The 21,138-nt window shown below is 47.3% G+C and overlaps 1 protein-coding gene across 2 annotated transcripts in view; it reads right to left on the reverse strand.

The window, feature by feature from the left end:
* Window positions 1-21,138, reverse strand: part of CNTN5 (contactin 5) — a 3,039,905-nt gene that overhangs the window by 2,424 nt on the left and 3,016,343 nt on the right. The window lies entirely within an intron of this gene.

Here is a 21,138-nt window from a genome sequence, read left to right on the forward strand (position 1 = left end):
GTCAGCCATATTAAAGTGGCACAGCTCATGCATATTAAATCATTTTGTCAATGAGTTACAAACCATTGCACTGTAACACAAAAAGTGACGAGTAGAAAGAATACCGCCGTGGATCGGCAAATCACCCTTAACTCATTTTTGTTCCGTCCCAATTCTAAACAGTGATTATCATTTTCTTTGCATAATATCAAAATTCACACTCTGGAAGTACTGCAAAGTAGCAAAGTTTAAACGAAAAGATATATAAACTATTGAGTTGACTTCAAATTTTTCAAATTTTTTCAAATTTTTCAAATATTTCCTATCAGTGACTGCACAAATTATTTACATCCCCACTACTTATCCTTTCTTCTGGTTCCTACCATGGATTGGTATTCATCATGTTCATTGCTCGTACACTTTACACATCATATAACAGTTAATCTGCTTGGGCATCCTGCAACATTTGAAAACTGTCCCTGAAAACTTGCAGGGACTTGAGCTGGATATATATATATATATATATATATATATATATATATATATATATATATTATATATATATATATATCAAGCAGCCCTTAGTAAAGAAGAAAACAGCTCTTGGTAAAGAAAAAAGAGACCTTTTGCACACATTGAGGATGTGAAAGATGTCTGTATTGTGCAATGAGCCAATGAGATTGAGACAAATTGGCTGAATCATGTAGACCATCTCAGAATCAGAAAATGCTTTATTCGATTTTAGAAGATTGATAAAATCATAAAAGCAACAGTTAAAATGACAAATTCATACAAAGAATGCATCTAAAAGCATTCCATAAATAAGCAGAGATGGCATCAAAATAATTTCATAATAAACTTTTTTTTCTTTTAAAAAAACTAGCAGTTTATAGTTTTCCGCTTCCTCAGAATACTTTTTAAAAGGTCAGTCATAATTCCAATACAGTAACCATTATCCAGTGTCTGTAAGAATAGAAATGCCGGTCGGCATTGCCGCCATGCACCCTGCTTCAGATAGGGCGTAATCCATCTTGCACGTTCCCAGCATTAAATGTACAGAAAAGAATCACATGCATAGTTGTTTGCAAAGAAAGATTATCACATGAGCAGTGGGCAAGGTCCCTAGACTAGTCATTTATGGTAGGAAAGGTTACCAAGCGATGAAAGCTATCAAACCTAAACCTGGTCAAAATGTATCTATCAAATCCCCCTATACAACAGACCAGGTAGAGTTGGATAGAATTACTGGCCAAAATCATTTGGTGCTGAAGCACAGATTTTTTTTTAATTTCCACTGCTATTCTGAGTGACTCACAATAATTCTGGCATAGCATTTTCAAATATTTTCTGGATATGGAACAAATAGAATCTGGCTTATCGTAAAACTCTGATCGATTCAGATAATTGAATAGATTTCTAACATAGTTTAACCAGGGAATATTTCTAGTGTGGTCCAGGCCCATTTCATCCTTGATGATTTTGCGATTCAGGCCTAAACTAGGCGAGGTCCAGACTCTACGCCAGAGTAAAATCAGTTGCATTTTAATAACATCAGTAATATGCACAATTCCCAATTCACTATGACAATTAAAAACAGGTGTGCTCTAGGGAACTGCTAGGATAAACCTTAAAAAAGCATTTTCTACAACTTGTAAAGATGCTACATTATAAAAAACCCAAACACCCCCCGTAGGTTGCAATACTTCTGCATTTTGCTAGGTAGATTTTGAGAAGAATGCCTGGGGGCCTTTTTCCCAATTTTATAGCAAAATTCATTACCGCCGCGGTCGACCGCTTAACCCCTTGCGTGCGGCGGGAATTCCCTGCCCATGCTGACTCCGCCTTGCGCGGGCGGAGTCATGACGGAACGGTTCCGTCATCAGCACAGCTCACCCGTAGCTGATGACGGAACCGCTCCGTCATCAGCATGCAAGGGGTTAAACAAAAGGGTCCTGCTCTTGACAGCTGTTCCCCAGGAGCCTGTTTCCTCGAGCAGGATGCCAAGATACCAGAATGTTTTGGTGGGTTCAATTTTATCACTACCCACTGCTAGGCTTCTACATTTGATTTTCCCCTTCCCACATGTCATCATAAAAGTATTCTTTACATTGAGTTTCAGACCCCTATCGGCCATGAACTCAATGTAGGTGGAAAGTGCTCTCTGTAAGCCTATCTTGGTTCTAGCCATTAACACTGCGTCGTCATGTGCTTAGAGAAGGGAGAAAATCTGCTTGTTATTAAATCTCGGAGAATCTCTTACGCAGGCCCCCAGTTCCTCTTCCAAGGAGTAGGTATATAAGGAAAAGAGGAACAGGGCCAATACGCAGCCTTGTCTAACACCCCTCTCTACGCGAAAAGACTTGGTGCACTTCCCCTTCAGACCATATCACACCTTTGTAGAAGTCCCCACATATAATTGTCTCAAAAATTGCACAATTGTGGGTTCAACCCTTTAGTCCTCTATAATTTTCCATAGCTTGCTATGGTCCACGCAATCAAAGGCGGCAGTAAGATCAACAAATACTGCAAACAGACGCCCTGTTTTAGCTTGAGTATATTTCCCTTGGATGAAGGTGAAATTTAAAACCTGTTCGATAGTGCCCATCCCCTCCCTAAAACCGTACTGGACCGGGCTCAAATTAATATTTACTTCAGCCCACGTCTGAAGCTTATTCAACACTAGCCTTCCTGCGATTTTCATAAACGAGTCTAAAAGAGATATGGGTCTGTAGCACGCTGGATTCTCCTGGTGCCCTTTTTTAAAAATAGGTATTATAACTGACTCTGAGCATGATTTAAAAAAAACCTTTACACAGCACGCTTCTAAGACTCGTGTTAGGAGTGGGGCCCAAAGTTCAGTAGTTGTTTTATATAGGTCAATGGGAATCCCATTGGGCCCAGGGCCTTGCTTCCTTTGCTCACGTTTATGGCCACCAAGACTTCATCAGGGGAAAACGTAATATCGATCGGTAAAAAAGCAGGTTGATCCCCCTCAGGGTCTAATACTTGTTCTTGAATTAAAGAGTCACCAACCTTATTTTCATATACATTGGAAAAGAAAGCGATCCAGGATTTTTCATCGATCGCAACTTCTAACTTCGCACTCTCGCAGTTAACAAAAAAGGGTGCCTTAACAGCCTGCCAGAAAGAAGAGCAGTCTCTGTGCTGTGAGGCCCCATAAAGATTATCCCAAGCCTGCTCCTTGATTTCGTTTTTGCGTTTTCTCTTAGCAAGATCATAGGCCTTCCTGACGACTCTAATTTCCTCGCCGTCCCTCTCTGGGTTACAAAGTGCGGCCTTAAGAAGGGAATAAGTTTTGGTACACAAACTATCAAAACATCCATTACTCCTGTTAGAAGACATCTTACCGGGGAGACTCAATATGTTTTGTATAACCTGTGAAATTTGCGAAAACGCATAAAGAGTGTCCGTTTAGGAAATGTATTCTTTCAGGCATTCTAGAATAGATACTAAGGCCTTTGAGATAATTGTTGTTTTCATCACCACAGGGTCTTTCTTGCCCCACCTCAAAGAATAACCATTTTGGCAGGCCAACGCAACATCTTGGGTCCACGCCAAACTTTCTACAGTAGATGGGGCGTTGTTAGCTGGTAACATTATATTAATACTTAGTGGGAGATGATCACTAAGACCATTGGGATGAATCATAAATTTCGCAAACCAATTGACATAACGATTCGGAATAATAATAAAAACAATCAAGGAGTTAAAACCCTACTTAATGAACGTAGGGCCCAAATCCACTATTGGAGAACACATCATATTGGCAAACCCAAGGTCAAACAAAGCCATACTCTCGTTATACTTTTCACCTCTATCTATGTGTGCTAAGTGGGTAATATGGCCATTTTCCTCTAATTCATTGTCTCCAAACCCACAATCGTTCAGAGTACAGGTACCGGTATTAAAATCCCCTCCCCAAATCATGATCACGTCCATCCCTTTAGATATAACCTGGCTCGTTAGATCATCAGTAAGACTTTTTATAACATCTGCAAACTTTTCCTTATCTATATTGTTGTAAATCTGCTTGAATTTCAAAGCCGTGAACATTTCCCCCCTGTCCCTGAGTTCCTGCCATCTGTGATTCTGAATCCATGCTATATTCATCTTCTAAGAGAGGTGTAAGAGCTTTACTAAGTACACCGCTTCCTAGTTCGAGCGGGGTGGACATTGGAGTAACTAACGGGGATAAGTCACACTTACTTTGAGGTTCTAGGTACACGTTATGATTATGCTGATTGCAAATTTTTTCAAGCGAAGGTTTTACTATCGTAGTGTTACAACGATCTTGGAGTGGTACCTTATCGTATTCTGTGGCACAAGCCCAATGGTCATTGAGAAATACCCTGTTCTGTTCCCTCTGTAGCAATTTAGATACAAAACTACCTGTGGAATGATGATCTCCATGATGTCAATCAACATCTTCGAGAAAATGCAAAGGCCCAAACCTATTTTTACCTCTAAGTTGTAGGTCAAATTACTGCTAGGGTGAGTATTTATATAGAAAGCAGGATACTTTCCGGACACACTTGGCCGATAATAGAAACCCAGGGGTAAGACATTAATTCCATCTACTCAATTAATTTACACTAGAGCGATTGAGGATTTTGCGAACTAAGGCTGGTGAGCCCAGGGACAAAACAACACAATCCCCATTTAGGGCTTTCCTACTAGTACTGACCCACGAAACGCGTCCCACCATTTTAAATGAGACAAATATTTCCTGCGTCAATCCAGCCTTAGCACCTCAATGGTGTATGGTTATATTTCTCAGGGTGACCCAGGATTCTTTATCGCCCTCGGTTGATGGAGGAACATTTGCCAGAACCAGGGTATAGGAGCTGCGGCGGGGGGAAGCTTTAGGCTAATAAGGTCTGAGGGGGCCTCTGGATTGGGGAACACTCAAGACCCTTGCTGGAAATGGGTATCAGGAAAAGGTAACACCCCCATCTATCGTTCCTTCCTCCCCTCTTTCCCCAACATTTTTTAACCCTTGACCCCTAGGAGATGGACTTTTTACTCTATTTATACTTTCCTTTTGATTACTCGGTTTGCTGCATCACTGTGTGTTAATACGGGGAGTCTGCCTACAAGCTTTGTCACATCCTTCATCCCGGCCTATCGCAGGCAATCTAGTTACAACTTCCGTTAGGTGGCCCAAAATTGACGCTTGGCCCGCTTCAATGGTATCCAGTCTCTTCTCTAAGGAGCCAATAGAAGCTTTAATGAGAGTTGTTAATTCTGTAAATAAGCTCTTGATTCCCAGAAGAGAATTGTTATATTGACCTTTAGAGTTACTGCTGTTTTTTGAGCAGTTAGCCCGTTTTTTACCTTTGTTAGTGCCTGGGTTGTCCTTGCCTCGGCCCGTTTTGAGTTCAGGTACAGGACCATTAGGGGTTATAAGGGTTTTATGAATCAATGGTGGAAGACTGGTGGGGGTGGCTTTCTTCTTCTTAATACATGTTCTTTTAGGTGGTGGTAGTGAGACGGCGTCTGGGTCATCAGAAGAGATCTCATCGCCTCCAATGAAGACACAGCCGTTTGATGATTCAGTAATTAAACAATTAAAAACCCATTTATTCTCCTCTGTATAGCTCTGTGTTACTGGTCATCATTGTTGTGTTGTGTGTTCTATCTCCAAAAGCGCCGGGACGCCTCTTGGCTGCGGCATCTGTGCGCTATACAAAAATATAATAACATAACATAACATAACATAATTGCCTTAGAAACGTTGTTTAACCCCTGAGACGCTCTATGGGGTGAGGATAAAACCCTGCTAGTTTCAGCCGAAACCAGTAGCTCTTTATCCTTATTCAGGGCCTCCTCTACACTAGAGATCTGTTTTTCAATAGCCCCCACCGCCCCTGTCAGATATTTCATAAGTGTCATATTAGTTGCATTAGTCTTGTTGGACCTGGGGATCTGGGTTTGAGTCTCTGTAACGACGCCAAACATCCTGTGACTCTGGGCAAATCACAATCTCCCCGTGCCTAACAAAAATGAATGTGTGTCCTCATATAACATAACTGGTGCTATGTAAAGTGCTCTGATTCCCTATTCGGTTCGGGTCAAGTTTGCGCTATATAAAACTCTGCAAAAAAAACAAAAAAACAACACAATCTCAAAAGACAATACTAATTGTGGGCCTACCAAACACCAGAAATGCACCCCTCAGCTACAAATATTGTCCCGATTATTAATGAGGAAGTCAGTGATGAGAGAAAAAACGCCAAAAAAAGAGTTACAAGACAAGTGTCAATGAAATTGTACTAAAGTACGTAGCTTCTGTTGATTTTGCCCCCAAGAAAACCAGGAACCAAGAGACGTGGCCCAGCCCAGCCGCTTCCGGCCGATGACGGGCAAGGACAGGGCGCCCTTGTCCAGGGCGAGCCCCACAGCACTTTATGGCCCAGCTGATGCTTCAACTCGCGGCTCCTCCCACGAGAATGCAATGTCCCCTGGGATATGAAGTCCTAAGGGGGTCCGCTCTCTGGAGCGAGTAAGGTGCTGGAAACTGATGGCAGGTCACTGGAATCTCTGCAGCAGAGCACAGCAAAGCTCAGGTAATGTGCTAAGAGAGTATGGCAGTTAGAACAAACAAGCAGGGCATCCCGCGCCGCGGTAGCCCCCGCAGCACTTTATGGGCCAGCTGATGCTTTAACTCACGGCTCCTCCCATGAGAACGCAATGTCCCCTGGGATATGAAGTCCTAAGGGGGTCCGCTCTCTGGAGCGAGTAAGGTGCTGGAAACTTTTGGCAGGTCACTGGAATTTCGGCTGCAGAGCACAGCAAAGCTCAGGTAATATGGCAAAAGAGTATGGCAGTTAGAACAAACAAGCAGGGCGTTCCGGGCCGCGGGAGCCCCCGCAGCACTTTATGGGCCAGCTGGTGCTTCAACTCGTGGCTCCTTCTGCGAGAACGCAATGCCTCCTGGGATATGAAGTTCTAGGGGGTCCGCAGTCGGGCGCAAGTAAGGTGCTGGAAACTGATGGCAGGTCACTGGAATCTCGGCTGCAGAGCACAGCAAAGCTCAGGTAATGTGGCAAAAGAGTATGGCAGTTAGAACAAACAAGTAGACCATCTCACCTTTTTGGGATAGTGTAAGATCATTTCTCCTCACTCACATCCAACAACTTTTTTGACCCTATCCCAGGAACTTAATAATACATAATCTGGTTTACACCATCTTTCTTAGTATCCTGGGGTTCGTTTTCAAGAATCACACACACTTTATTCACCTCCTTACTTCAAAAAAACCCACCCCACTGTGATCAAGCGTCGAACCACACATAGGAGGCACTCTGCCACCTAGGTGGGAACCCAAAGATGAAGCATGCCACAAACTAGGTTGGTGGGTGAGGGTTCTTTTAAAAACCTATTGGGTTCTACGTTAGGGAGAAAACTTTAATGACCATATAAAAATTGGTCTGTCCAAGTTCACTCTGAGCTCGTTCTCATCGTTTACTGAGTAAATCTTGGAGATACGAACGAGCCCTGACTTTCTCTCCTCTCTCTCTCTCTCTCTTGATAGATATGAGTTTCCATGATTCACATAAATTGATTCATAACATTCCTAGTCTCAGTACCAATCCGTACACCTATCCTATCCTTGTTCTGGGACACCAGACAAAACACAATATCTGACTTAGCAAAACTGAAGCCCTTGGTCTATTGGATAAGGCTGTGGTCCACCCCCAAGTTAATTCACTATAGGAATTGAACTAAGGAAATAATGAGCTCAGCAAATGTACAGAAAATTCCCTGGCTATACTGGTTTATCAAACAAGTTCTTACAGGGGTCTGGAACAACCATTAAAAAGCAGATGTGGAAGTTTTAAAGTCACATTATTGAGCTTTTGTTTATGACCATTACGTCTTAACTTGGTCCGTGTACGTTTAACCAACCAATTGTTTGATTTGAAAACGGTTACCCAGTTTGAAACATTCTTAGACAATATTATACACCCTCTTGCTAAAAAGTTTATATGTAAAATTCCGAATAGGAAGCCTATCACTCAATGCCCTGTGGGTAAAATGGCAGAATGGACACACAGCATTTGCCTGGTCTGTGGCATAAGCCCAAAAAGTGAGGAACACATATTGTTCTGCTGGCCAGAGTACCGTTGTACGATGGAAGGGGTGTGGCGCAGTGGCCAGAGAGGCTGACTCAGGAGCGCGGGGGTTACGTTTCGATCCTCGGAACTGGCGGCAGTTCAGGTGCATCATGTGACTTTGGGCAATAGCTCACTTTAACTCCCCGATGGCTCCCAGCGCCTTGAAACCTTAAAAGGTGATATGTTCGCGCTTTACAAAATATGGATTATGGTTTAATAAATATGGTTGTGCACAATTATGGTTTAGTGCCTCACAATACGTTGTCCCTTCTTCCCATTGTACTTTGCTCGACTTGAAGAAAACATAGATTTACTTTGGACATTAAGCTATTTGTCACTTATGGCATGTTGTTGTATAATTAAATCATGTGTCCTATGTTGTATGTACATTCTGCATTTATTTTAGCTAAATACAAGCATATTTTTTAAGCGATGCTATGTCAGAGTACAGAAAGGTTTACTAACTCATCTGTGTCTTTGGGCGAATTTAACTTCCGCCCATCTCCCTAGGGAAGAGAACGCGCACATGAAGCCTGGATAAATCAAACCACTTTAATGTGCTGGGCCTCTCTCGGCCAGGCAACTCAGAGCGACGTGTTTCGGCTGTCAAACTGCCTTTTTCAATCCAAAGACGCCATCTTAACAACTGCTTTATAATAGAAATGTCATAAACATGAAAAAAAAAATCAGAAACACTCATTAGCTGTTGTTTACTACTTAGGTCACACAGGGAGAAGGATGCAGATTCAGCTTGTTCAATGCCGTTCATAAAAATTATATTGCTTGAGAAATAAATGTAAAAGATAATTATTTAGTCATTTTAAGTGCATCTAAATCACTTACAATAATATCAATGCTCTATTATAGAAATCGGGCCGCTTTTAATTGCCGGCCAAAACGCCTCCTTCTTTAATGATGGAATTGCTTTTAAGCTCACTGGTAGTGATTCATTGTGAGCAATGCTCACATTAAATGCTATGTTGCCATCTATACTATGTTACCCACAGCCAGGAGCTTTAAATATTTAAGTGTGGCTCAGGGGTTAGAGGCGGCAGACCCAGAAGCTGAGATCGGCCCTGGACCAAGGTTCAATTCCCCGCCTCGGCGGGTCTCGGGCTCAAAAATTCCACGGACTCGATAATTCTCGCTCTGGTGCCTTCTCGACTCACGGGTTCACACTCTGCGACTCTGGGCAATAGCTTGCTTAATCTCCACAACGGCCCCTCGCGGCGGGATGCCTGGCTTTCACCTTGTGGATACCGTGCTGGGGTTATCTCACAGGGGAATACCAGGTCGGGTTCCCTAAGCAAGCGCCAGGAAACCCTTTGTGGGTAGCTGTGCGCTATATAAGCTCAAATACATTTACATTTATCTGATTTAATAAAAAAAGGGCAACACTTCACTTCATGACCACAACAATGGCCATCAAACATGTGAGCTGCTCGTAAGTAAATACTTAACGGTCCAAACAATTTACAACAGGTGAACAAACAATTTACACTATTTTATAAAAACATTTAGCTGGTCCAAGGAATGTAGTCGATTGCATCAAGCATGTCATGCCTCCTTTTTGTTACCGGCTCAAACGCCTCATTCTTTGAATCTGGTCTTCTTTAAGTTTACCCGCAGTGCAGATGTTAACTTTAAGCACTTTGTAACCCTGTTGTAGTGTCCTGCTGGACACGTTCTAGTGTTCCGCCTGGTGCTAACCTACACTGCACACCCACTGATCACAGGCGTCACTGGTCAGGTGACCCTGCTAATAAAAGAGGCTGGGCGCAGGTGCCCCGGACCAGTTCCAGGATCATATCTACTGTGTCTGTGTCAGTCATTATAGTAGCATGTGGGCCCAGAGCACCCAACACTACAATGGCGACGAGCGGGTCTGACCCTATATGCATTCTGGCTGCCGCTCTGTCGTGTCTCAAGGGGAAAATGCAGGTTGAGGCACCCCACACCAGTTGCCTGTAAAGTGTAGGGATGGAATGGAATGGAATGAGGATTTGTATAGCGCGTTGGCTACCCAGGGGCGTCCCAGCGCTGCGAAAAGATTGAGTGTGACACAGGATACTAGTTTGGGGATGGTAACTCTGCTCACGAGCACGTGCGCTCGGATTCTTTTATTATCAGCGTCACCTGACCCAGTGACGTCTGTGGTGGGTGGGTGCACAGTGTATGGTTACACTGGAGAACCACTAGACTGTGTCCTGGCAGGACACTACATCCCTCCCAAAATTTAATGAAAGGAAAACAAAATGTCCAACCTACAAGAAAACAGAACAACAACAATTTACAGCCCCAACAGATTTTCTTCAGGCGATCGGCTGGGAGATGTTGAAGTTCTGGACCACAAAGTCAGTCAGATGAGCTTCACCTTAGCGGTGTACTTCAGATCATCCTTGTCTTGCTGTGTTGACGCTTATCTACAGTGTTCATCACTTGGAGCATCGGGAGCAGAATGGGTGTGACCCTTGAGGGGTCTCGCAGGTGTTCCTAGTTCAGTGGATGACAAACGCTTGTTGGTTGTTGGAGACGACTGCGGCACAAGAGGTCTTTCTTTGGATTTGCTGATCTTGACGCTTTCACATCTCCGTCCGGCCAAGTAACTTCTGACTTGCCTTTCTTGCCGGACTCCTCTCTCACTGGAGCCTCAAAGACTGGCCTCTCCTGCTTGGACTCTTCTCTCACTAGAGACACTGGGAGGACCCTCTTGTCGGACACGATGGGACCGGGTGAACTGTGCGGGGCTTCGCATGAGCCGCGCAAAGGCGTCACTGAGGAACTGCCAACGGACTCACCGCCAAGTCTCTCATGATGTCCTCGGGGGTGTTGATGTCATCCGCCAGGATGGTCTTGCCATTAGGACATGGGTTCAGTGTCTTCACCAGACCGTTTCCCGGTGCCAGGTGTTTACCTGGGGCCTTCATGCTTCCTGTTGCCTGTCGTGGATCTGCAGCTACTGCACCTCTCCCATCCGGATTCCTCTCTCACAGGACATGCGGCCGAGGCCCTTGTCCCCTGGACTGCCACTTGATCGCGTGGGCTGTGTTGGTCGCTGCGGAACTTCGGACATGGCCACAGTCGATTCTTGTGTAGTCCACAATGGTGGATTGTCTAGCGCTCGGGTATGTTCTGCTTCAGCAAGCTTCAGGTTCACAGGGCACCCATATGGTTCTTCAGTGGTTGGTCTCCTCAGGTGCGAGTTGTCGGGATTACTGGGATCCACACAGATGTTGCGATATTCCTTGGACAGCACCGATGTTCCTGTGTGCTGAATGTTGTGATGCTCCTTGGACAGCACCGATGTTCCTGTGTGCTGACTGTGGTTCTCTCTCTTCCTCTGTGGAGTGATGTTGTGTTACTCCATTCTTCCTCTTTGTTCTCTTCCTCAACGCGGTCATGTCTTCTTTCTTGCTTGCTCATGCTAACCAGGCTTCTCCATGTAGCGGGCCCTCTACATGTCATCCCCTTGGTCTTGCCCATGTGGTAGGACACTGTCTTCCCCTGGCTTGTTGACTAGACCTGTCGTCGTATCTTCCTGTTACTTGATCACTTCTGTTGCCTTCAATCAGGATACCCTTCCTTGGTCAATTCCATCGTGACTCTCCTGTCTCGTCGGGTTCCTTTGGCTCTACTGTTGCTCCTTCCTTTTCTTTATGGCGTTGTGCCCTTCCTTTCCATGTTCCTTCTTGCGACGTGGTCTGGTCCTCTTGCTGTCGTTGGCCTTCCCGACCAGTCTTCCCCAGGCAGCGTGCACTCCACCTGTTTCTCTCTGGTCTGGGCATAGCTCTCCGGCATGGTGCTCTTCTCTTCTTTGACTGGACCGTTTGTCGCGATCTTCTCTGTTACTTCTTTTCTTTCCTTGGCGACCAGACTGGGTGGTCGGCTTTCGTCTTCGGCATGAGTCGTCATGCTGTGCTATATTCTTCGTGGTCGCTATTCACCGTCACGGTGTTTGGGCGTTGACGCACTTTGTCTGCGCGGAGGAGGGTTGCGTCACCGCTCCTGGTGCATCCTCTGGTGCATGCCGCCATGCGTGCTGACAATGGGGCTCTGGTTGCTGTGAGACGTCGCTGTCTCTCTTGGGGACCTTTGTGCTCTGTCCCATGGCGTTGGCGTGTCGCTGTGCAGCATCACTCTGGCGCTCTTGATTCCTGGTGCTCCTGGCACGTTTCGGCGCAGTGCTGCGCGGTCCTGTCGTGCGGGTGTGGAGTTCTTGCACTCCTGTCGCGTTCTTGCGCTTTGTGGTATGGTTCTGTGCATCTGGCGCGTTCCTGCGCTGTGTCACACTATCTTCAGAGGCTGTGTGATGGCTTTGCGGTGTTCAAGCGTGGCTGTGTTTTTGCGCACACTCTTGCACTTACTGTTCAGTGCTGCCGTTGTCCGCCATCTGGGCGAGTGCTTGGCTGCTTTCCGTGACCAGCCACGGTATTCACTTCAGGTGCAGGCGTAGACATGTGCTCCTGTCTCTGCAGACGTGTGGGCTTCATCCTGTTCCTTTTCCTTACTCCAGAGTCACACATTCTTCATGCAGCAGCTGTGCTCTAGCTGCTGTGCTTCCTAATTTGGTTTGTTGCAGGCTTGTTTGTCTTAATTCCCTTGCAGTACCGAGAAGCGGCCAGTAGATGGCAGTGTTGCTTTATATGAGACGTGGTGTCCTCGGCTTGTTCCTTCCTGATTCTTCCGATGCCTTCTCACTTCCTGTGGAGAAGTGCCAGTGCAAGCTTTTTCTAACCTCGGCTGGTCCACATTATTTTACCCCCGGGGCGCTCACTGCCAGGTAGGTGCCTTCTCTCTATCTGTGTGCCTGTGCAAATGCAATTGGGGCACACGTTCTGCCACCACTGTTCGCAGGTCCTGCAGCAATGTTTTCGGTGCTGGTGGGGGCTGTGCAGCGTATGTGTGGACTGCGCTCTGTGTTCACTGTCGCATGGGGGACACAGTGCTTGGGCAACTGCTGCGGTGACCTGCTATTCCTTTTAGAGTAGTTATGCTCCGCGCAGTAGACTTTCTTGTCCTCGGGCTGCGCTGGGGGGAGGAGGGTGTTGATGCCACTCCTAACGGCTGCGGGCCACATACCTCTTTCTCTCCTCATTCACGGCCATGGCAGGGCTCGCACATACCTCGGGGGAATACTTCCCCTGCGGTGAGTCCCTACTTCTTTCTTCTACCTTGTTGGGGTAGCGCTCTTCCTGGGGTGTGGAAAGAGTGGGTCGCCGCAACGCTAGTCTCTTGGTTGCTCCCCCCTGCCACAGCCTCACATTGTTCGCGCTGCGTGGCGGTGGGGAAGTGTTGGCGTTTCGCTCTGGGGCAGTGCTTGTTTCGTGCCTCAAAGTTGGGAGAGAAGCGCTACATTCTCCTCCCGCCCCCGCAACCTCACTCACTTCACGCGCTGCACGGGGGCTGGGGCCGGAGTCTCTTTGTGCTCTCCTGGGGCACGCACTGGGCTGGATTTGCTACGGTGATTCTCCGGATGCTTGCACCTGGGGTCTCTGGCTCTGATGCAGGCAATATTGTGCCCTTGCAGGGCAGGGGAAAGGCCTGCACCTATTGTGCTCTTCTGGAGGGTGAGGAGTAGTTCACTACTCCGCTCCTCGTCCTCCCGGGCTGATACTCGCTTTCTTGCTGAGGCGGGGTGAGCTCCCGCTGGGCTGGAACAAACTCCGGGGCACTTTTGGTCTCAATGAGCTCCCCTTCAGCCGGCTGGCTTGCCCGACCACGCGGGTTGGCTCCGCTGCGTTCACTTAGTGCCCTGCAGCTCTCCACACGCTGCGGGCGCTTGTCCTGTTGTTTCACTCACCCCACCCCACTTCACAGAAGTTGCGGGACGGGGAGCGCTGTAGGCAGGCCGCGGGTGGGCTCCGCTGGCCTTGTTTTATTATATAGTATTTATTGCCGGCCTCCTTGCGCTCGGCGGGCTGCCATGGCCATGCGGATGGGCACCGCTTACGATAAGTCACAAGGGGGGTCACTTCAGGCTGGCGCGGCCCCCTCAGGCATTTCCAGCGCCCTGGCTCACCTCTGGCCTGTAGGCCTTTCACTCCGTTGCGGGTGGCTCCGTGTTGGTTGCCGCATGTGTGGGGGCATTCAGGTCCGGCTCAGTGGCAGCCGATGCGGGTGGGCTCCGCACGCCTCTCTTCACCCCAGGCAGGGAGGGGCACACACCCTGGGCACAGGAGGTGTGGGGTGAGCTCCCGGTCACCTCCAGCTTCGTGTTCTCGGCCCGGGGCTCAGCACACTCCCCGCGGGCCTCCGCTTGCTGTCACTTGCTGCAGGGGGGGTGCTACTCGCACGGCAGCATTGCCATACTCTCCTCCTTTTTCCTCTGATTTTCGGCCGCTGCACGCTTGGGCACGGCTCTGACCTCGTCGCCAATGTAGGGATGGGGCCCTAGGCCCGCATGATGAAAATGAGTGTGACACAGGATACTAGTTTGGGGATGGGAACTCTGCTCACGAGCACGTGCGCTCGGATTCTTTTATTAGCAGCGTCACCTGACCCAGTGACGTCTGTGGTGGGTGGGTGCACAGTGTATGGTTACACTGGAGAACAACGAGACTGTGTCCTGGCAGGACACTACATCAAGCATGCCACTGCACGCCGTACGCCTGCACACAATTGGCTAGAAGGAAAGAAAGGGGTGAAGTGCCGACCCAACACTGAGTGACCTCCTAGGCACCTGCGACACCTAAATGGGATGAGGAACATGCAGCCCAGGGTCTGCAACAACAACTACTAAGCGAGCAGCCCAGTTCTTCAATGGGGTGAGAATAGGTTAGCCACTGATTACCAGGTGATCCCGCACCAGGAGAGTAAGACTACGCTTGTTCCAGTACAGAAAGCCCCTGGCACTGAAGGTGCCCGCCCGCACCCACACTAGCAGCTCCTGTGTGTGCATTGCGGCCCGTGCCCTGGTCCCAGGACAGGAGCAGAGAGGCTCTCCGCAGCCGAGGGTGGCACCTGTCAATTAGTGAGACAACCCAGCGCGGAACGTCCACACAGCATGCAGACTTGATGGTACTCACAAAAGAGTGCTGTGCCTGTGAAACGCACTACACTGCCACCTACTGGCCATTTGGAAATATCGCACCAGTAATAAAATGGGCTGTTTACAGAGAAACGGTCCACAGCACTGAAGTAGTGGTGTGCTTCGTGCCTCACACATCATCCTTGGCCCAGAGAGAAGAAACCAGCGAGTCAGCCCTGCAGGACAGCCTGCATGTGAGGTTTTTAGGTGACAGAGGGGCAAACGCCTGCATGAAAGTGGCCTGCAGTGCCCTGTGCAGTGAGGATCTACAACAACCAAGCTGCCTGGAGTACGGCAATTGCCAAGAGGGTAAAGCCAGATGCAGCCACAGCCATCTACGGTGTCTGTGTCAGTCATTATAGTAGCATGAGGGCCCAGAGCACACAACACTGCAATGGCGACGAGCGGGTCTGACCCTGTATGCATTCTGGCTGCCGCTCTGTAGTGTCTCAAGGGGGAAATGGAGGTTGAGGCACCCCACACCAGTTGCCTGTAAAGCATTCCACTACACGCCGTGCGCCTGCACACAATTGGCTAGAAGGAAAGAAAGGGGTGAAGTGCCGAACCAACACTGAGTGACCTCCTTGGCACCTGCGACACCTAAATGGGATGAGGAACCCGCATCCCAGGGTCTGCAGCAACAACAACTAAGCAAGCAGACCCAGTTCTTCAATGGGGTGAGAATAGGTTTGCCACTGATTACCAGGTGATCCCGCAAGCAGGAGAGTAAGACTACGTTTGTGCCAGTACAGAAAGCCCCTGGCACTGAAGGTGCCCGCCCGCACCCACACTAGCAGCTCCTGTGTGTGCATTGCGGCCCGTGCCCTGGTCCCAGGACAGGAGCAGAGAGGCTCTCCGCAGCCGATGGTGGCACCTGTCAACTAGTGAGACAACCTAGCGCGGCACGTCCACACAGCATGCAGACTTGATGGTACTCACAAAAGACTGCTGTGTCTGTGAAAAGCACTACACTGACACCTAATGTTCATTTGGAAATATCGCACCAGTAATACAATGGCTGTTTACAGAGAAACGGTCCACAGCACTAAAGTAGTGGTGTGCTTCGTGCCACACACATCATCCTTGGCCCAGAGAGAAGAAACCCGCAAGTCAGCCCTGCAGGGCAGCCTGCATGTGAGGTTTTTAGGTGACAGAGAGGTGAAAGTGGCCTGCAGTGCCCTGTGCAGTGAGGATCTACAACAACCAAGCTGCCTGGAGTACAGCAATTGCCAAGAGGGTACAGCCAGATGCAGTCACAGAGGGTCCAGTGTAGAGGACTCGGCACAGCCCCATGAGACTGCAAGCCCAAAGCAGCCACAGCCAAAAGACTGGTACAAGTGAACACAGCACGCACCCTGTGAAATGTCGATCGTACTGAAGAGAAGAAACCAAACCCCTGCTGAGAGAGAGAGAGAGAGAGGACCAAGAAGCCCAAACGCTGCCCCAGCCAAGAGAAGCGTCAAGTGGCCAGCAGTGTACAGCAAAGATATGAGGACCAAAGGTAGCCAAGCACCAAGCAAGCCCCCGAAGCACAAAGACTTGCGCAGAGCACACACGCCCCTGTGGCTTTCTGATACCACCACAAGTGACAAGAGTGCACAGCATTCCCCCAGTGGTGAACAGCCACCACCACAAGACAGAGAGGCTGACAGCAGAGCAGTTGCCCAGGAGAGAGAGACCTCTCCAAAGAGAAGAAGCAATGCTGAAGGCAGCAGAGAGCCTCCACATCAGCACTGCACCACCAAAGCCCTGCAGCGGGCGGAAGACAGCAGAGTGTCTTCCCTCACACTGCCTCAAGACGGAGCCGCCAGTGACCCAAAACAGGCAAGAGGTGAATCACACACTCCATGTGGCCAACCACAACACGTGCTCCAACGACAGGTGACACGTGGCCCGATGCCACATTTGCACTGCAAGTAAGAAGCACATCACTCAAAGTGACTGACCCTGCTAAACTTGGCTTCTTCTGTGATGCTCAATGTATGTCTAGGACATTAAATTGATGTTGAATCAGGTGATGAGTGAACTGGATGTGTGGGCTGCTGCTGTTTAAAGTCTGGATACTTTACTCCAATTCCTGCTTGCTGCCCTTTCACATTACGAGTATTTCATCAATGTATTGCATGTATGTTACCATATTATTGATCCAAATCTCATCCTGAAAAATGTGTGTTCAAATTTAGCCATGAAAATATTGGCACATGCTGGTACCCCAGAAAAACCAATTAAAGGGCCCGTTCTCTGTGGGAAATATGCATCATACCAAGTGAAATAGCTGTGAAAAAGGCTGAAATTTAACATTTCCAAGAGAAAAACTCTGACTGCATGTACATTGTGATTGTTCAGTAACATCCACTCTACTGCTTTGAGACCTTCTCCTTATGGTATCTATGTATATAGGGCAACTACATCATTTGTACACAACCATGCACCTTTGGAATATCGTGTTGGATGTTTTGTAATTTATTCAAACAATGTGTGGTATCCTGGAAGTAAGATTCACCAGTGGTTGAAAATGATAATCTAAGTATCTTCCGAAAGCCTCGTGAAAATAAACACATCTTCCAGAATCGTTCTAAATGGGGTATCTTGGGGGTCTTTGTGCATTTTCAGAAGCATTTATATATGAGGTCTTTGCGGAAATTGTAGGGTAAGAAACTTCATGGCATTCTCATCAATCCATCCCATTTCCAGTGCCCTGTTAATCAATGTTTTTAGAACTTTCATGAAGGCTTGGGTGGGGTCATTTTCAAGACCGATATATTTGTGTCTTCGTTCATCGCGTGTGTGTACTTGAAGTTAATAGAAAGTCCTGTCCATCACTACAAGAGCTACTCCCTTTTAAGCTGATTGGTACATAATTTCCCTGTCTTTAAGCAATTTATTCAGAATACAGTATTCAGAGGGAGACAGGTTCTTAGGTTTGGTGCGGTGGTATTAAAACTGTTGCAAATCCTTCTGGACAAGGGTTTCAAAAGTACCAATGATTTGTGCGAAAATGAAGCCATGAGAGTGTTTTTAGGTTTGAATTTTTATTTTTTCTTGTTCCGTGGTATCATCCATAAATGGTGTGTTATGAAAAAAACATCTCAATCGTAACTTTCTCATGAATTTGAAAAAATGGTTTCTCAGTTTCGATTGCATTTGTGTGATATGTGGGCACGAACAACATACCTTTGTTCAGGACCAATTGTTCTCTGCAGGTTAGTGGTCTATTGTCCATAACTAAGTCTTCTTCAGGTTGCGTAAAGTGCGCAAACTTTCTGTCACTTTTCTGTTATCCCTTCCTTGTTCGTTTCCTTTGGGCGCCTTTTTCTTCTGGTCAATGATTGGAATTCTGACCTGGCCTCTAAAAAAGAGTCTTTGGATGTAGTGGCTGTAGATGTGGGCTGTGTAGATCTAACCATGTCAGAAACAGTGTGTTTAATGGATGCCAGTGATGGATTCACCTCCTGATCTGCGACAACGCTTTGCTCCGATGAAGAAACACCAGGATTTTTAAAGGTGCTTCTCTGGGCGTATACCTCAAGCCATGTGTATACCTCGTCCAGTTTATAGTCTATGGTATCCCGTTTGAATTTTCTGAGCTTACGTTCATGTACTTCCCTTGCGTGGTGGTCCAATTTTTCATTAATTGCATTTATAGTCTTTGTCCAACCATCTATATCCATTCTTTTCTCTAGTTCTGTTTTGAGATAATAGATTTCCTCCAATAAATCCTTCAAAATGCTGGAGAGTTCCTCTATTATCAAAATAAATAAATCTAAGCATTTATTTAAAATGGCGTACCATCGTGTCATGAAATTCTTGTTGAATTTAAACAGCATAGGTTTTAGTGCAATCCTGAGACCTCTAGGGATCCATTTGACCTTATGATATTGGATTAAAGTTGTAGTATGTAGCTTTTGGTTGACTTCTCTGCGTAACTGTTTTACCAACTGATTAACCGTTCCTGGGTTAACACTGAAAGTTCTGACTTCTTGATTAGGAGAATATATGGATTCTGCCTCCTCTGATGTGTAAACCTTAGTGTCTGCCTGATTGGTTGTTAAACGTGCTATATCTTCAAAAGACATTTTAGCAATTGGTGTGGGCTAAAAAATGTGAGCAGGGAAACTGAAATTCAAAACAATCTGTGTAGCCTGCACTCGGTTTCAAACTTTAAAAAAGTATGATGTTTTTAACATATGATGTGTCTTGATTCTGTGGATGTGTGCTGCCTTGTGACAGGACCCGCTCATGTCCTAATAAAACTAAACTTCCTTGGGGTACCAAACATGTACACTGCATATATGATGCACTACTCAAAGACCATGAAGGTTCAAAACATGATCTATGTGTCTAACCAAAGTGAAAGCATAAAATAATTTTATAATACTGCCTTATACCCTGCTAAACATGCCTGAACAGAGGCAGGATTAAGCTCCACGACGGCGCAGCCTCGAGGAACAAGCACGGCGCCCTTGAACGGAGAGGTAACCTAACATCCTGTCAGAAGAGCACCGTAGAAACCTCTGGGGAGGGGAAGGGGCCTGCAAGAGGTCCTCAGGGAGAAGAAGCACGACCTACCAACAGGACAGACGTGCAACAGATCAGCAGCAAAGTAAAGACCATCCCAAGAACCAGACACAGCCAGTGAGATGTCCATGTGACGCAAACATGAGACATGTGGTAGGACGCCACATCCGAGCGACGAACCTGGTCGGAAGAAGAGCGTGGCAAGACGCTACTCTGCAAAGGAGGAAAGGAGAATGGCATGATCCCACAGGGCAAACAACCACAACAGGCATGCATGAGGGAAAAGGAGAAGAGAGACGGGACAGAGGACTCATGCCAGCACTGGAGAAGGTGTTCCTCAGCAATAGCCAACCACTGGGGTGCATAGACGTCACTGGAGACAGCTTTGTGGGAGGACCAACCGTAAGCCGCTAGCAAGCACTATCAGCGTCCAGGCCCCCTGCTTCACAGTGCGATCCTCTACTCACCTGTCACCGGCTGTTTGTCATTGATGGCACCACATCTAGCAACTGCACCTGCCAGAAGACAACCATAAGTGGCCACGAAGTCCTTCCAGCCCTCCTCACATCCACAGGTCACCTCTAGCAAGAGAATTTGAATTTGAATTTAAAACCATTTATTCAGCGCACTTTTACCCAGCGGTTTCATGGCGCTATGTGTAATACAGTGGGCGACAGCAGTTGGGAGAGGTCTAAGCAGTGTAGGCCTGCGCAAATAGAAAGGTTTTAAGGTCCTTCCGGAACTGCAGGTAAGAGGGAGATGTTCGAAGGGCAACAGGAAGGGAGTTCCAGAAAAATGGAGCAAGAACAGCGAACTTCGCTCCACCCGCCCTCTGTTTTTTAAACCGGGGGATGGTTAGGAGGGCCATGTGAGAGGAGCGAAGCTCTCTGCTTGGAAGATACGGCTTGATAGCAGAGCATATGAACTCGGGGGCGGTGCCCGACCTTGCCTGGAAAGTGAGGCAGCCAAGTTTGAAGAGGGCGCGCTCTTTCACCGGCAGCCAGTGCAGTGCTTTAAGCAATGGAGTGGCCCGATGGTTTTTAGGTAGGCCATGAATCAGGCGAGCGGCCTGGTTCTGCACCAGCTGCAGGCGGTGGATCGCATAGGCAGGGGCTCCGTTGTAGATTATGTTGCCATAATCAATACGGGATAGTACCATGGCCAGCACAATGATTTTTAAAGCAGAGGGGGAAATGAAACAGGAAACTTTCCTAATTATTCTGAGGGAAAAAAACAAGAGGAAACCACTGAACCAACTTGTGAATGGACAGAAAGATGTGGATTTAAGAGAATCCCAAGAGTTTTAACTTTAGGTACCGGGAGTGGGGGGACACCAAGGGACCGGGGCCCGAAAGAGGGGGACCACGGACTGCAACCACCTCCGGTCAGGACCAGCTCGGTCTTGTCCGGGTTGAGTTTGAGGTGGTTGCAGTTCATCCAGTCCTGAATGAACCTCATGACTGTCTGGACATTCAG

This window comes from Lissotriton vulgaris, chromosome 8 (genome assembly GCF_964263255.1).
Source record: "Lissotriton vulgaris chromosome 8, aLisVul1.2, whole genome shotgun sequence".
NCBI classification, from domain to species: Eukaryota; Metazoa; Chordata; class Amphibia; order Caudata; family Salamandridae; genus Lissotriton; species Lissotriton vulgaris.